The following is an 18,321-nucleotide window of genomic DNA, read 5'->3' as shown; positions in this document are numbered from 1 at the left end:
CATCTAAATACCCACTACGATGTAAAATCGAAATTGATTGGAAAATAATAAAGAAGGAAGCAAGGTTTAGATATCTGGGAATATATATAATTAGTTACGGAGATGTTGAAGAAGAAGTACGACAACAAAGCTTCAAAGCAAGTAAAGCGGCGGAATCTCTTAATGACACAACCTGGAAGAACAAATACCTAAGACAAGACACAAAAACAAGAAACTATTAAGCAGCAATTAGACCTATATTAACATACACCGCGGAGACAAGACCTGATACATCTAAAACGAGACGACTAATAGAAACACAGAGATGAAAATACTTCGACGAATATCAGGGAAAAGTCTGTTGGATAGGGAGAGAAGCGAAAACATAAGAAGAGCATGGAATATAGAAGACATAAATGGATGGGGATGGGGAAAACAGGAGTGGAACGAACACATTAGTAGAATGGCAGAGGATAGGATAGTACGAATAGCACGAGATAAGTCACCAAATGGACGAAGAAGTATTGGCAGACCAAGAAAAAGATGGTGCGATAATTTAAACAATGTAGGAGGCTAATATTGAAGAAGAAACATGCTTTAAAGACTACATACAAGAAGGAAGAAGAAGAAGGCATTCTTAAGAGCATTACATTCGACGACGTAATGACGATATATATGGATATAATTATCCGGGAACAGTATGTCTCTACTCGAAATAAAGCTCACATCTGCCTTGGTCTGCGAAAGTCTGCCAACTAATCTGAGGTGGCAGAAATAGAATTTTTGGCATCATCATAATTTTCTTTTACAAGCTTTACGTGAGTTTGATGTAATACGTAATCTAGCTGTCTGATTTGGATAAAATTCTCGTTTATGAATACAATCCCTATATTATAGAAACTCTTAGTCTTTACAAGTATTACTATGGATTGTAGTGAAAATTATACTTCAAAATATACGAGAGAAATACGAAATAAGGGTGTCATTAATATAATAATGAATAAAGTTATATTGGACACGAGTTTGTTTGAATCAAGTCAAGTTTCTCAGGGATTTGAAACTCTTTCTGCATCTGTAATGGCACATTTAATAAAAGGTCTAGAATATTTTTTAATAGGATTTCCTGTGATTACAAGATTACATTTAGAAAGTGACGGACTAACAGCCCAATATCAAAATAAACCGATGATTTTTGGTAACACAATATTAGCTAAAAATCTTTCCTCGGCCTGAAAGTATCTCTTACAATTTGATGGCTGTGGAGCAGTTTAAAAAAAACAGCCGATGATGAACTAAAATATGAAAAAGATATTCAATCATTTGACGTTTTTCATGAAACGATGAAAATGAAGAACCCGAAAATGTTTGTCGCTCCAGTGTATGAAACAGAAATTGGTGAAATAGTAAAGAGATTGAAAGAAAATCTTAAAAATATCTTTAATGGTACAACGGTCGCTTACCAGTATAACATAAAGGATCGTTAAGTTGATTTTCTTATAATTTATGTAGAAAGTGTACATATTAATTTAAGAATTAAATTATGGTAAAGAAAATACAACAAATAAAAACAAGGCTCTTATTAAGAACTAAAAAAGTTGACGAAAAACTTACTACTTCCAGGGACAATTCTTAAATTGATAACAAGTCAGTCGACTGTGAAACCGTTTGGACGAAAAGACGAAAAATTGGGAGGCAGAAAACTACTGTTTACTACAAAAAATTTTTTTAATAAATTTTTTTTACGCAATATTTCTATTACCTTAATATAAGTTATTGCAAAATTTATTGTTGAATTGTTAAATTAAATTGTTCCAATATAGTTATTTATTCGTTCTAAAATTGTATTTGAAATAATATTGTTATTATTAACTTATTAATGCACCAAAATTGTTAAATGTGGCCATTAGTAAAATGTTGCAAATATGGTCATTACCTTGGCTAACGTTTTTTAAATTTCTTTTTGAGCACAGTGAAGTTATGTTTGAATTTGATTATTTCAGATAAAAATATCAATATTCGGTTTAAAAAAAAGATGATACAGTAGGCGGTACAGTTATATTAAGATTAAACGGTTGAAACTTTAAGCAAAAGTCTTGCTATTGCTCTGTTGAATTAAAAAGCCAAATGTATGGCGTTGGGGCACATAAGGTATACTTCCATAGCATAATGATGTAGTATAAATGTTCATATAAAGACAAAAAACAAGAAATCAAAAAATGGTAGTGGATGTACTATATAGAAAAGACGTCAGTAAGTTCAAATGTTCTGGATGTCGTAAATGACTCAAGAAGTAAAAGACTATGAGACCATCAGCGAGAGGTAAAAACTAAACTCTTAAAGGGTAAAAAAAGTAAAATAATAAAAAAATACCGGAACAGCTTATGAAGATCTGAACGGAACGAGATAGATTAGTTAAGTATGTATTGTATAAATATTTCTAGTCTTTTAATAAAATAACGTTGATATAAGCTAAAAATAGAAATGATCTAGGTACTTAGAGTTTTACAAAATTATTTGCTGTGCACAAACATTGATTCATCTAAAAATTTCAGTATAATTAAGTTGCGATATTACAACAGGTTTTTTAATTAGCAATAAATACCTGGTTAGGTTTAGACTTTATGAGTACTTTAAAAAAACAGAACAAAAGTATTAGTTTATAGACAAAAATTTTATTTTATTTAGTTTACAATACTTTTTTCGGTTACTAACATTATGAATGAAAATAATACGTTGAATATATTCTTTAAGTTACGTAATTTTTGAAATTTCTTAATCTCTATACGTGTTCAAATTCTAGTTTAACATACGGAACAATTTAAATTCGTCAATTACTAGATTAAATCTATTCAAATCTCTAGCAAACCATCACTCGCGAGCTGATGAAGATATCCTAATTATTAAGGTATACAGATTTCTCATTCGCTCTCGACTGGATTATGGATGCTTTGCTCAGCATCAAAGACTTATCTAAGGATTCTTGACATTATTCAGAATACTACCAGTTTGTACTTACGGCTTGGAGACAGTAGCCCTTACCAAAAAATCTGCTAAAAAATTAGAAACAACGCAAAGAGCAATGGAACGAATCATGCTTGGAATATCACTAAGAGACAAGATTAGAAACACCGAGATAAGACGTAGAACGAAGATTAGGGATATTGTGGAAGAAATTGCAAAAATGAAATGGCACTGGGCAGGTCACGTAGCCCGATATAATGACAACAGGTGGACACGGAGAATTCTAGAATGGAGACCAAGGACGACAACAAGAAGCATGGGAAGACCTCAAAAAAGATGGGTAGATGAAATAAGAACAGTGGCAGGCAAACAGTGGATTAGATTGGCGCAAGATAGAGAAAGATGGAAGCAATTGGGAGAGTCCTACATTCAGGAGTGGATGGAAAATGGTTGACAAAGAAGAAGAAGAAGAAGATTCAAAATACCGCTTTACGAATATGTCTCGGAGCTTTCAGATCCAGTCCCGCCGAAAGTCTTTGCTGTGAAACAGGTGAACTTCCCCTTTCGCTTCGCAGGAAACAACTTCTTCTGACATAATTTGCTAGGGTAGTTTCGAATTAAAACAACTCTATATATAAGCTAATATACAAACCCTATAATTGTGAGTCTAACAATAAATAGCAGACTTCACCTCAAATTTTACTTCCCCTTTCACGACCTGTTGATTTTTCAATAATTGTCATCAACTCCTCCTTGGATTAATAACATACCAAAAATTAACCTTTCGCTTAATAATTATCACAAAAATGAAACCAACATCCAAATTCTGAGGCAATCTTTCCTAGAGCTGGTCAACACAAATTCATATGACGAGATTATCTGCATAGATGCATCTAAAACTGAGGCAGGTGTCGGATATTCTGTAAAAACTTCAAATAGAAGTTCTGCCTTCCACAATCCACTCCTATCCATACCGGAGAGCTGTACGCCATCCTACAAGCATTAAAAGGCTTATGTAACCAAACTAAAGCCAAGAACACTGCAGTATGTACAGATTCGATATCCTCCATCGACTCGGTTAAAAATATATATTCCGAAATCAGACATCAAATCTGTTCAACTAGCATCAGATCTAAAACCACTTTTCGGGTCCCAAATGAAAAAGTCCTGGCAAAACCAATGGAAGAATTAAACTTCGAAATTACACAAAATACAACCTACAATCGAAACCTTTCAGCTTAACTATAACTACTTACTAACTGTAACCTACTCAACTTATATTAAATTGTATCGTCCATTTTGAAAATTTCAAAAATATTGTTCTTTTTTTTTTAAATAACTTTTCTGTTTCGATTACTGTTTCGAGTACTTCAAACCTTAATTTTTCAAATTCTCAAAAGGTAGTTTGGCTTTTTAATGAACCTAGCCTTGTAGCCCTTGAAATTACCTTTCAAATGGCTGTGTATACAATTATCAAAGCTGGAAAATTAACTGACTTATTGAAGGAAAACCAATGATATTTTGGGAGTTAATTTTGGAGCATGAAAAATATACGTATTTTGGAGCTCTCACATACCTAAAGTACGCGCAATAGTTTTGTAGATGAATATCTCGGCACCAACAATGACATTTTTTTTTCTAAAAATCAAAGCTGCAGAATCTTTAGAACCAGTAAAGTTTGCCGCACCAGAGGAGCCTTTGAAGATAATTTTTTGTAATTGCACAAAAGATTGCGGATCTTCGTGAAGTTGTAAGAGACTAGGTTTATTTTGTAATCTCACGTGCGCGATCTACTTGGGAGATAATTGTCAAAACTGCCCTCCAACTAATGAAAAGAAAAAGATCGATGAAGATGAATAAAGTCATTGTAATGGTTCCTGTTTTTTTGTACTATTTTTTTTTATATAATTAACCATCATTTTTGCGTACTTTTTTTATCTTATAAATAAGAAAAATTTATATAATATTCAGTGCTTTGTACTGTTATTAGCATAGGTGGTAGTTTCTAAGGGTTTAAAAAGTTGCAACCAAAGAAATAATGTTTCATAAGCAAGGAATAACTTTTTATTGATTTAAATACAAAAGTTTAGAATTTTGATGTGCACAAAACTGTTTTTAACATTGTAGTCATCTTTAGCGGTGATTTTTAGGGATTGAAGAATTAAAACTAAAGCAATATCGTTTATCATCAAGCGATGAATAAATTGTTATTGATTTTAATTCATAAATCAAGCATATGACATCGTAAAAAAATATTTTTTAAAGTTATTTACGTCATAAGCGGTGGTTTTAAGGGTTGAAAATTTGTATTAAAGTACAAATTATTATTGAATGTGTTTATTTTACTTGATTCAATCAGATTTTAATGCATAATTGCCTTAAAGATACAAAACACACTTCACCCATATATAACTTTTGCAAAGGAGGGGGTAAGACAAGCTTACTTCCAAATTTTCAATAGTAATACCACTAGTGATTCAATTTTCGCGATAAGTCTGTCGATTTACTTCTAAACGAAACTGAGTTGCTTGAAAACACCACGAGTCCGTAGGACGAGTGGTGTTTTCTTTAAGAAACTCAGTTGAGTTTACAAATAAAAGACAGACTTATAAGCTAAATTAAATCACGAGTGGTATTTTATTAGACTATTTCATGAACAAAGTGATAGGTCAAAAATTCAGTAGAATGAGAGGAAGGAATTTAGTTAGTCTTTCGTTGTTATTTTCTGCATCTAATTTGTAGTTGCGATCCACACAGAACATCATAAATTTTCTCCATATATAAGATTTAGATTTTCTTGTGTTACTCGGTATATTTTCTTCAATGTTTTGGTTTATAACTTCGTTTGAAGTACCACCGAAACGACTCATTTTGACGTATACAGCTACAATAATTTTTTTGGCAAACGTCAAACTTTGCTTTGCGATCGATATCCATGGTTACGTCGTTGAAAACACGAAGCTGATAGACCAATCAGAATTGAAAGACAGTTGGTGTTTTCGCGATAACACAAGCTGTCTTTGGTTTGTGATTGGTCAGATTATGTGAAAATTTTAAGATGAGTGAAATAGTCAGTTAAATGCATGCAGTCCCGACACAATTGGGAGGTAACGTCCTATTTTACTCCAGTCGTCAGAGACGAAAATGCCATTGAACCTTTAAAAATTGTACGAACAAGCTGAATTTTGCCGAGCATATTAATTTTTGGGACCCCCAAAAAGATGCAAACAAGTTTACACTTATACTCCCGGGCTTTAACCTAAAACCCCCTTTTCAGAGTGGTAAAAACGCAAAAAAATCGAGTTTTATTTTTTTATACACCTTTATAAAAATTCAGCTTGTTCGTGTGGTTTTTAGGGGTCAACTCTCAGACGAGACTATTACAGCACGAGTTCTGGACTATTTGTTCCCCTCGTATATTTTACCGGTATATATTTATCACTTCTTACCTAGATAGGGAGTATTGCTTTTGTTTTATTTATTGATAATAAATTTCAAATCTCAACTCACAAATATTTTATTTCTCTAATTTCTTAGTAGGTACTGTTTATAATTTTGTAATTTTGAAGTATCATATTAACCTCTTGATAGAGTGATAATCTTGTGCGTAATGACCTGCATCCTATACTTCTATATCTTGTTTATTATGTCTTATGTTTCACCTGTCCCATTTTTTATTTATCTCATCTGAGAATATTTTATTCAAGAGAAATTTATTTATTTGTAAATCCGGTAAATTACAGACATTCTAGCAACGCCGCAATAATTCGGCCGATGTGCTCCGTTTACTCTCGTATCGTTGATCGTTGCATAAGAGCAACAAACGACAAGAAGAGGAGCCGAAAGCCAAACGCACAGGCCAAACAACTCAAAACCGGTGAGTGCCGAATCATAGAACGGCAACCGGCTGTGATCAGATCCGCAAGAAAGAAACATTGCCAGTCATATACTTACAGCGACGTTGTCAGATGTAATTGTGTAAAGTCTATATAAAAGGGGGTGTGTCATTTTTGGTTTTTTAGTATTTTATTTAGCATTGAAAGCTTGTCGAACATGTCATTTTTCGTGCAAAATAATCATGTAGAATGCTAAATATTAATTCATTTCCAATGTACATCGACAGGTTTCAAATAAAGTTGTTTTGTATTTTATGAAGTTTTTGTCGTTTAGAGTGCAAATATTTATTGTATAAACAAAATGGGTAAAATAGAAGCCACTAAATAATTGTATATAATCTTGTCATGCTCCTTGAATTTGTTTTTGGTCTATGATCAAAGTAGTTAAAGACGACTATCATTTTAGGGTAAGGTAAACGAAAATATACTTCTGAAAATTTTATAGGAAAGCTCTATTTGGGATAGGAAACGGTAGAATTAATCGTACAGATAATTGGCAAAATTAATTTAATATGATTTCCAATGTTATTACAATAATATTATCATAAAGTGAAAACTATATTTTAAAACGGCGCGGCGGTAAGCTAAACATCTTTGTTCATTTTATTATTTATTTAAGAGTTATCAGTTATGACGTAAGACCGTACGATGCCATATTTAGGTAAATTTAATCCAACTTGTGATAGAGCCTAAATAGAACTATAGATTTATTAAATTAAATATTTATCAGAGAAAAAAATATTAAGGAAAATATAGAGGGTTCAGAATAGAAGTGAACCAAGTCTACTTTATCTACATTTGAGCTACAGAGGTTTAAAGTTAAAGCTTCATAACAAAATTACTCGTTAACATTTTTAAAAGTATATATTTAATTTAAGAAGGTCAATAACTACCTTGGACATTTACATAGCTTTTAGTGACCAAATTTGATGTAATAACCCCAAAGAATGCAAAAAGAGGACTTGATTAACTTCTATTCTGAATCCTCCATATAATAGTCTCTAATAGCCTTTAAAACAATTACAATTGCATATTATGCAACGGCAAACTTTTTCTAAAAAATCGAAATAACAAAACTGATACTAATTTGTTTATTAGTACCAGTTGATAAATTGATTGATACCAAGTCGATAAATTGGTAGTAAAGCAATAGCAGATTTTATAATGACCCTAGTTTCCTTCTCTTAGGTGTCATATCATGTTTTTGTCTGGAATTATCTTTGATGTATGGGTGCTTACTATTACAATGCCGTATAAATTTTTTGGAGTACGCTTACATATCAAATGGATTGATTGATTATGAAGAATCTTTATTTGAAGCGGCGAACCTTTAAGATCAATTAGCATGCCTACGTGATCGTACTTTCCAAGAGATCTTCAAATATCCTGCCGCTTGAGCTAGTATGTCCAATAAAAAATTATGTTCCACATTGTATATCCAGCGTTTTCCTAGAACATAATACTCTATTATTGATTGACTAATGAGAATTTGAGAATTAATATAAATGGACATTTGTAAAATCTACTCACTTTAAATTATTCATCGAAATTATCGACTAATATTATTTAGTAATTCAGATCAATCAAAAAAGGAGGGAAGCAATGTTTTATGTATATTCTTTCTGAGGAGAAATCATACATACGAGGCGTACAGTTTTGCAAAAATAATAGTTTTAACAAATTTTTCTCGTCTAAGAAAGAATTTTCGTTAAAACAAATAATTTTGGCTCTATCATATAATGATTTAATGTTTTTTTAATATTTATGTTCTGGTTTGATTTGTAATTTAGTTATATTTTGGTTTTCTATACACTATATCAATATGTGTCTTTCGTAATATTTTAATATACAGCAAATGTCAATTATTGTGGAGCTTTGTCGCGCAGATTTTAAAAGGAACTGTTTTAGATGCATTGGATTAGTATAGACATTAGCAAACTTTTTGATGTAAGGGGCAAATAAAATAAAAAATTAAAACATATTGTGATAAGTGACAAACTTATGTTTTCTTTTTATATGGCACACAACGTTATGTTACAATGGTAGAAACTGTTCGCAGTAGTGAGGCTCAATGGGTTTCTAACGCTGTTTTTGGGGAGCTTTATAGTAGAAAACAAACATTCTGAGCTTGAGACTTCTGGACCTTGTAGAACTCAATTTTAGAAACGTTGAGAAATAGTTTCTGGAATTCAGTGTTACATTGCGATTCGATCAATTCAAGTTGCAATATTGGTTTGACTAATTCACAATCCACATTAAATGGCATGCTAAAAATGTCCAAGTGCTGTTCGATAACTTTTGGAATCTTTGTTCAAATTCTTCATGAAGACATTTCACACTTTTCTTATAGCTTTTAAGTTTCGTTTCCTAACTGCAATGATTTTTAGTCTTGAGTAAAGTTTTTTTGACTAGTTGTTTGGAAAATATATTTAATTGCATTTTGAAACCCCTAATGCAACCCTCCAATGTCATGGATTTCTTTCCTGGAGTTAGAGATTCAATTTATCGATGTGACTGAGAATATCTGTAAGAAGTGCAATATCCAAAAGCCATACAATATCTTTCAAATATTCACATTGTACTCCACATCGCCATGCTACCGATTTATATATTTTTTCTACGGCTCCAGTACTTAGAAATCAATGGGAAGGAAGCCGTTATTCTATGCAACCTACTCAGAAAATACATTTTCCCCTATGTATAATTGTAGGGTTACTTAAAATCATGTCTCGAGCCGTACTTTGCCCACGTCTGATTTAGTAAATCGAGATAATGATGAAAATGATAATGATAGTGATGAATGAAAATTAAATGATAATGATGAATGAAAGAGGAGCTAAAACTTATTAATAGCTCGCAGATACTCCACATAATAATTGCGGAGCTTCAGATCGTTTCACCCGTACGAGTTCGAAAGAGGAGAAAATGTATCATTTCACCATAAATTTGCTGTTTTTTGAGACCATCGTCAATACAATACATCTCCAATAAGAGTGTATATGTCCAAAATGTTTGTAAGCTCATTTCAACTACAGTACATTGTTTGGATGTATTAGTTTTTACTTACTTTTCTTATGTTCTTCTCTTATTGTATTATTTTTCGATTCTTTAATGGCTATTTTATTCTATAAATGTGTGAACGATAGCAGAAACCGTTCCAAAGAATTTTATAGGTCCGATAATTCCTATCTTGGTTATACAGAAGGATCCTGAAGATACCATGTACAGACAAAGTCACTAATGAAGAAGTACTGCGGAGGATGAACACAACCGCGGATTTGGTCAACATCGTGAAGGGCCGTAAGCTGCAGTACTTGGGACATATAATGAGAAATCAAGGCATATATAAGCTACTTCAATGCATTTTGCAAGGTAAAATTAAAGGAAAAAGGGCCTCAGGAGGAAGACAAATCCTGGCTTGCTAACCTGAGAGCATGGTATAGAAAGACCTCAACACAGCTATTCCGTAAGAATTCCTATCTGATCCTAATGTATATCCTAGAAAGTATTATTTCATGTTATAGGTAGATACTTTTTCACTTTTGTTTAATCGCAACCTTCGTTCAGTAACTGATAAATCAAAATCTGCTGTTGTGATTGGTGTTATCTGATTATCTAACATGTGGAAATAACACAACTTGGTGAATGATGTTAACCTCTTAAATAAGTACGGTGAAGTTGTATTTTTCAAAAATATAAAAATGAAATAAATGTAATAAATTGTAATAAATAAAAAGGACAATAAGCCAGTAAGCTTGTAAATAATTTAATAAAATATCAAAATTAGGTGGTTTAAGTTGTATACAAGATATTATGCACCATCCGGCAACGCCGCGACGAAATCAGCTGTTTGTGTGTTGATAGGCGGGGGAGCTTAAAGGAAAGAGAGACGGCTAGAGAGTTGTTGAGTTGAGTGAGTGCATTTCGGTGTGGAACAGCGGGTGGGCACCTGTTGAACGCTTTTCTCCCGTTTCACCTCTCTTTTCTGTTTCTCTCTTAGCTCCCGTATCCGTATGAACACGCCGAAATGGCCAATGGAGGGATTCCGCAGATAACTGGATATGGCTTTGAAGCCAGTGGCGGCGTTCACCAAGTTTATCGTTGTGGTTTTAGTGGTCGTTATCTGTTTTTAGTTGGTTTATAATACAGGTTCTTCTGTGGATTTTAAGCGTGATTTGTTTGGACAGCTTTATAAAGGTGTTTTTAATTAGTATAAACAACAAATACCATTTAAAAAAATATATTTTTAAGTGTAGCTTATAATATAGACATTTTACCCACTTCAGACATTTACCACCATCAGTTTTATCGTTTCCTAATCTTTTCTAAGTAACTTAAAGGGATTAAAATATTGCTGAGAACTCCTCTGGTGATGTTCCTTTTAATCGGATAATTTTGCGTTCTTTAGTACTCTTTTCAATACAGTAAAATGCTTAGACTTTCTGTTTGTATATGCATTTAAAAAACTATTATATCATTTATGCATCATATTTTAGAGAGCCAGACACGCAACATGTGCCAGATAACTGCTCCTGTTATAGTTTTTGTTTGAACTTACAGCCCAACTATACTTGCTAAAATAAAACCAAATTTTTCAGTTTCAACAAAAATCAACTGTGTTCTAGTTTCGATATAAGAGAATCTCTCTTATTCTTTCTTATCTGGGTTCAGACTAGAGAAGACTCTCTGGTCTGAACCTTGATTATCAGGTACCTACAATTTCTCGTGTGAAACAATAATATATGCTTTAGTATTAATTACGATCGTCTAGTGAATCTGAGGATTTCTTTTGGCTACACAGGTCAGATTTAGGTCCATTCCTTAAAATTTAGTTCTTTAATCTTTTGGATGTTAGGATTATTGCCTCTAGTTTATTCTATCTGCTTGGATTTACTTAAGAGATCCTAGCTGAAAGTGATCTCACAGGTTCTGGTTCATTAGTGTGGCGTAGACTTCTTTTTATCCTGCATAAACTTAGCACGATGGAATTGGTAATTCTATCATAGACTTCTTGTCGACCCGAAGACTCTTCGATCCCAGCTCTTGACTCTGATTCAAAGACGGCGAATGTTACATTCATATTTCCACTTATAATCTCTGAAAGGTGCACCACCACACATTTGGATTTAGAAAGTTCTTCAACCTTAACAACGTTTCACAGGTTTTCTTAAAGAAAATCCTTTGTGATGTTTATACTATTTATCAACACATATCAACCAAATATTCTTTCATGTCGAGGAACAGCACGATAGAATTTAATTAATTATTATGTTGACATAATGTACAGCTAAAGTTTCGGGAGTGACTTTAAGATATCACCAAAAAAGAAGATAGGAAGAAACCAAGCCTAATCCAAAGAAAGAATTCTAGGTCAAGAATGATTGGAACAGCAAATATTCTTAATCACGAAAATAAGGAGCTAAAAAACAAACACATCAAACGAAACATAGAGAAGTAAGTCCGTAAACGGAAACGAAGACAATAAGAAGAAGATGAAACTGCTGTTTTTCAGAGAAAAGCACATTTTCTCTACAATTTTCAGATGAAATTATCTTATTTATATATATTATGTTTTTCATGTAGCGGTGGCCATCTCCTATCAAGAGTAGGTGGAGTCCCTATTCCTTGACCAAAATTAATAAATACTCGTAATGGACCTGTACAGATACCGGCAAATCAAGATCTCTGCAAGTTAAGAATAGACCACCCGGATTAATAAGGTGTTCATCATCATTCTGGCTTAACAACTCTGCGTGGGTTCTACCATCCTCAAGAACTTCTCTCCAGTCGTCCCTATCGATCGCCTTTGTCCGCCAAGCACGTATTCTCATCTTTATCATGTCTTCATTGATGTTATCAAGGAACCTTGTTCTGGGTATTCCTCTTCTTCTCTGACCAACGGATCTATTAAGGAGCGTTTTTATAGCTGGTTCATTTTGTTCCATCCGAATTGCATGCCCTATCCGCCTCAGACGTTTAATATATTTTACGATATCTGGTTCCTGGTATATTCTATAAAGTTCGAAGTTGTATTGTCTTCTCCACACTCCATTGTCATTCACCGCTCCATACATTCGCCTTTTATAGTACTTTTCTTTCGAAACATGTTTCATTACTTTTTGTTGTAGTCTAGGTCTCTGTATCATATATGTTAGAACTGGGCGTATTATTGTTTTGTAGAGATTTAATTTTGTATTTCTCAATATAATTGAGGATTTAATAAGGAGATTGAGCCCAAAATAGCATTTTTTGGCTATGTACATTCTGCGGTAGTATTATTTTCAGTGTTTCACTGCTTCGATGGCGTCGTTTTCTATAACAAGTGGTCATAGGATTTTTGGTTGTGTGCTTGTTTTCTTATATTTCGTTTTGTTGGTGGTTATTATTAAACACATTTTTGTAGCTTTTAATGCTAGTCTTTTAATGCTACATACGCCTCTCGTACACCGTTTTTCGTTCTAGTAACAATATTGATATCATCAGCATAGGCAAGGTTAATAAGATGTTTCAGTTTGAAAATAATGCTACTTTAGATATTGTTTTTGCAGTTACCGAGCAGAAAATTCTACACTTTCTGTTAGCGATGGAAAATTATTGCAAGTTGCCTAAAAAACCTGATGCTTTTTGAACTCAGGTTTAATTAACGATTATGAAACAGCACAAAATATGATTCGGCTAGAGTACAGATTCTTGGTAAATCGATTTTTTCCATTTTCTCCCGCTACGAGGGGGATTTTAGGGGAAGCCCGGGGGTAGGAGCGGTAAACTGTTTTGCATAATTTTTGTCCTTAAAGTCCTAAAATTGACATTCTCAACAAAATTTAACTTGTTCGTATGATTTTTAGATTTCAAATCTCTTACAACTGGACTAATGGGCCTACTGCTTTTCAATTTTTGCTGTTTTTTAAGGCCATTTTAAATTCTTTTTAAATATTTTTAAAACTACACTAATTCTATTTCTATTTGTTGTATTCTATTGTCTTTCAACAACTCATTCATTTATTCTGTCCATTTAGTTGTTCGTTAGTGTTCAACTCTAATCTCCCATTGGCATCTTTCAGTATTCCCAGTTTTCTTCTTCTATTGCTGTAAGGTAATTCTTTAATCTTTTTTGTGTGTTAAAACTATCATTTTTTTCTGGTATTCTTGTATACATATATCTTGTATATTGTCCTTTTAACTATCCTTCTTTCGCATGTTTAATTTTGTATATTGTTTGTTTATCTACTTTTATGTACTCCTGATTATCTTTATTTTTGAGTTGACGTATTTCTTTCATTAAATCGTAACATTTCCTCCGCCATCCATTGTTTCTTTTTATATGTGGTTGGTGTCAGAACTTCTTTTTGATTTTTATCTATTTCTGTCTTTATTAAGAACCATTTGGTGTACTTTTAAGTATTTTGGCGAATTTTACCATTCATTAATCGATTATCAATTTCTCAGAAATTCTGGTTCCATTTTTGAATTTGTGTATCATGTCGAGTTTGATTATGTTAAGTGTGAACATTGCAGTCCAGTTCATTCCCGCTATCATGCGTTGGTAACGTTGAATGTCGGATCTTTTTAAAAAGTGTTTTGTGTACTATTTCTTCCAGGTACTTCGATATTTTTTGTTATGAATATGATATTTTCAAAACATGTTGAGTTACCTTTTAGGGAGTTTGTTGTTCAAGTGAAAGCAACTAGCCTCTGTGTTAGATTCACTCAATTTATCAGAAATTGTGGGTGAATATTGTTGATTCCTGGTACTTTGCTGACCTGACGTCCTTAGGAGCCTGTCTTTAATCTTCACTGGAGAATGTGTGAGAATGTTCGGTTTTTATGGATTTATTCTTTAAAATTTTAAGTACTCGTTTCACCTGTATAGTGTGTTTTGTCTTTTGATAGATGTATTTACTATATATGTAAGGCTGTGGTATCTGGCCTTTCAACTGTTTGTTTTTGTTGTATGCCTTTTGTAATGAATGAAAATTGATTTTTACTTTGGCATCTTATAAACATATAGACGGTTGAAGCGTAGCACTGGCCATGTTACCTTCCCTGTATACCGTAGGCCCTAGATATAGCAGACTACCCTGCTATACTCCCAAAGCCGCGACAGCGGTATAAAACGGGAGACTATTATTATTATCTTAGAAACATCCAGGTCATGAAATAATTCATCCGCTATTTCGTGATCTTTCGTTTCAACGAAGCTCTTGTATTTTATAATATATTAGAACATTATATATTCTTTTACTATTGTTAAAACATGCAGTAGAATTAGAGTTGGATGGATGAGGTGGAAGGAAGCGAGTGTTGAGTTGTGTGACAGAAAAAATCCAATGAAGCTGAGGAGAAAATTCTATAAAACAGCCATAAGACCAGTTATAATGTACAGAACTGAATGTTGGGCAGTTAAAAAGAAAGAGGAACAACGAATGCATGTGGCGGAAATGAGAATTCTTGGATGGATGAGTGGAATGACAAAAAAGATAAAATTAGGAATGAGTATATTAGGGGAAGTCTAGAGGTGGCACTAATTGTTGCCAAGATGAGAGAGCTTAGGTTAAAATGGTTTGGTCATGTTCAACTTAGAATACGAAGTTAATCATCCAATACGAAGAAATGCTGATCTGCGGGTTTCTGGAAGTAGTATGAGAGGAAGACCAAAAAAACCTGGGGGGAGACACTTAAGCAAGACATGTCGGTAAAGGGTATTAATATTGATAGAAACTTATGGAGAAGTGTAATTAGTGAAGCCGACCCCGCATAGCGATAAAGGCAAAGACAATGATGATGATTAAACGTTTCAAAAGGAATTAATTTATCACCGCGTTTAATTAGTATTTCATTTTTTACAAAATTGAGCGAGAATATCACTGTAGCGTACAGAAAATCCACTAATTCATAGATTATACTTTACTTTCCATATTTAGAATATTCAAAGGTAAAAAGATTTAATAGAACTCGTGTTATCTCTGTGTTAAGCTACGTAGTTATCAAACAATCCTCGTAGTAGATGGGAACAAACACGATTTAGAGATTACAGTTTTTGTCGAATTTACATATTCTACATACGAACATACATATTCTATGTAGTCGTTTTTTATTGATATTTATTGTATTATAATAATTATTTAACCTTGTAGAGTTCGTATCTAGAAAATCTGCTCCATATCGATTGAACGTCGACAATTCGTTTGTAAAATAAAAATACCCAAAGCGCAATGGATATACGTAGAGTACGACATTGATTATCATTTTCATTGGACAGAATTGGCAACCGTGGTCCTAAGCAAGATTCCCACTGTTAACAGCAAGCTGTGGAATTATCATCAGGTTCATGACTGTCCGCAAAATGTGAACTTGGATATGTCAGAGTTCTATCTTTAGTGGTTAATAGTCAATTCGACTAAGTGGTATTTCATTTTAATTTAGGATGGAGTGTTTGGACCGAACGAATGTTTTAAAATAAGGTATATATATATATATATATATATATATATATATATATATATATATATATATATATATATATATATATATATATATATATATATACAGTGGTGTTAAAAAGTCCTGCATCACCTAAGCGCCTTATTATAGTTTTTGAGGTTTAACACAAGTTTTTTGTATATTTTCGCTAAGTCATTTTAAGTTTGTGCTTGTAATTAGCATTATCGGTATACTTAATAATGTTTTTTTTTAATTCTTCTTCTTCTTCTAATGGCGCTACAACCCTTTGTGAGTCTTGGCCGGCTTCACGTTTAAGTCCGACAACACGACTGTCGCGTTCAGTGAATATAGCCTCAGAAGCCACCAACGCGAGTCGCGCGGTCTTTGACTATATGATAATATATGAACGTTATCTTAACGGATTTTTCACGAATTACAAAAAATATCTGCAGGCCGCTTCGAAACACTGACATATACTGGAGTTTGTGTTTGGTTTTCGAATTCTGATGTTAAACTTTATTCTGAGTATATGACAATGTATGAATGTTATCTAGGCGGATTTTTCAAAAATTATAACAAATATCTTCTGTCCCATTGATAAATTGGATGATAAAATATGAAACCCTCAATTTCATTGCTTACTTTTTAAATATTCAAGCAAGACGTGCTCGAAAACTACAAAATTAGCTGTAATAAAAGGTTGTAAAGTAATAAAATTAAAAGCATCGGTAAGCTTTGAAAGAATCACCAGATGTATTTAGATTATATTGCATTTGCAATAATTTGTTGTATTATCATAATCTAATCCCGTCGGTTTATTTTGCTATGCATTCAGTAATATTTTCTACGCCTTGGTGTTAGATGTTTTTTGGTTTTACTGTTAGTCATTGCACGTGTTTTGCTAAATACTTCAATTTTAAATTATTTTTAAAATGAGTGATGAATATTGCCAACCTTCGACTTCTAAACGAGGTAGGTGGGAAACTTCTCAGCCAATCTCAGATGATGAATTATTACACATATTAGAAGATTCACATGACGCTAGTGACGCAAGTGATGAAGATTTATATTGTGATCAAGATGATCGGACAGACGATCTTAATTTACAAGAAGAATCTGAAGGTGATGATGGTGATGATGAGTCTCAAAATAATATTGAATGGTCTTCAGAGGTTCAACATCCTACAGTGCTACCATTTACAGCAATACCAGGATTGAAAATTAATATGGGTGGCAGCAATCCTATTGATTACTTCAATTTATTGGCATGTGAATTATTCTATGACCTGATTATGCAAAATAGCAATTTATATGCCGTTGATATTCTTTCTCTAAGTAAATCTGAGAAAAGTAGAATTGCAGCTTGGAAGGATATAACTGTAGAAGAATTTAAAATTTTTCTTGGTTTGTTGTTTCACATGGGAACCATAAAAATTAATCGTATGAATGATTATTGGAAGAAAAATCATTTATTTAGTATTCCAGTGTTTGGACAATACATGAGCCGAAATCGTTTTATGTTAATTTTGCGTGCCTTACATTTTAACAATAATAGTGACAATAACCAGTCCAGACTTGCCAAGATATCTTCATTATTAGATTTTTTTAATAACAAAATGGAGAATCTTTATTATCCAGAAAGAAAATTAGCCCTGGATGAATCTATGATTTTATGGAGAGGAAGACTTAGTTTTCGTCAATTTCTCAAGGGCAAACGACACAAATATGGTGTCAAACTGTATACTTTGGCAGAATGTACCGGGATGATTCAACGCATATTAGTTTATAGTGGAGCTAGTGACCCTGTAGTTGGAGGACGTAATCATACGGAAAAAGTAGTGCTAAATTTCATGGATTCGAAACTAAATGTTGGTCACTCCTTATATATGGATAATTTTTATAATAGTGTTCCATTGTGGAAAAAACTACTTTCAGTTAAAACTTATCTTACAGGAACATTGAGAACAGGAAGAGCGGAAAATCCACACGAAGTTGTTTCTCAAAAATTAAAACAAAATGAACTGGTGAGTGCTTACAATAATAA

General features: G+C 32.9%; 1 protein-coding gene across 7 annotated transcripts in view; it reads left to right on the top strand.

Annotated features, from left to right (window-relative positions):
* The window catches only part of Tlk (Tousled-like kinase), a 475,437-nt gene that overhangs the window by 25,983 nt on the left and 431,133 nt on the right, over positions 1 to 18,321 (top strand). The gene's annotated exons all lie outside the window — the stretch shown is intronic.

The sequence above is a fragment of the Diabrotica undecimpunctata genome, chromosome 7, assembly GCF_040954645.1.
Source record: "Diabrotica undecimpunctata isolate CICGRU chromosome 7, icDiaUnde3, whole genome shotgun sequence".
NCBI classification, from domain to species: domain Eukaryota; kingdom Metazoa; phylum Arthropoda; class Insecta; order Coleoptera; family Chrysomelidae; genus Diabrotica; species Diabrotica undecimpunctata.
The sequence above is the reverse complement of the archived record's forward strand: the minus strand, read 5'-3'. Positions and strand labels throughout refer to the sequence as shown.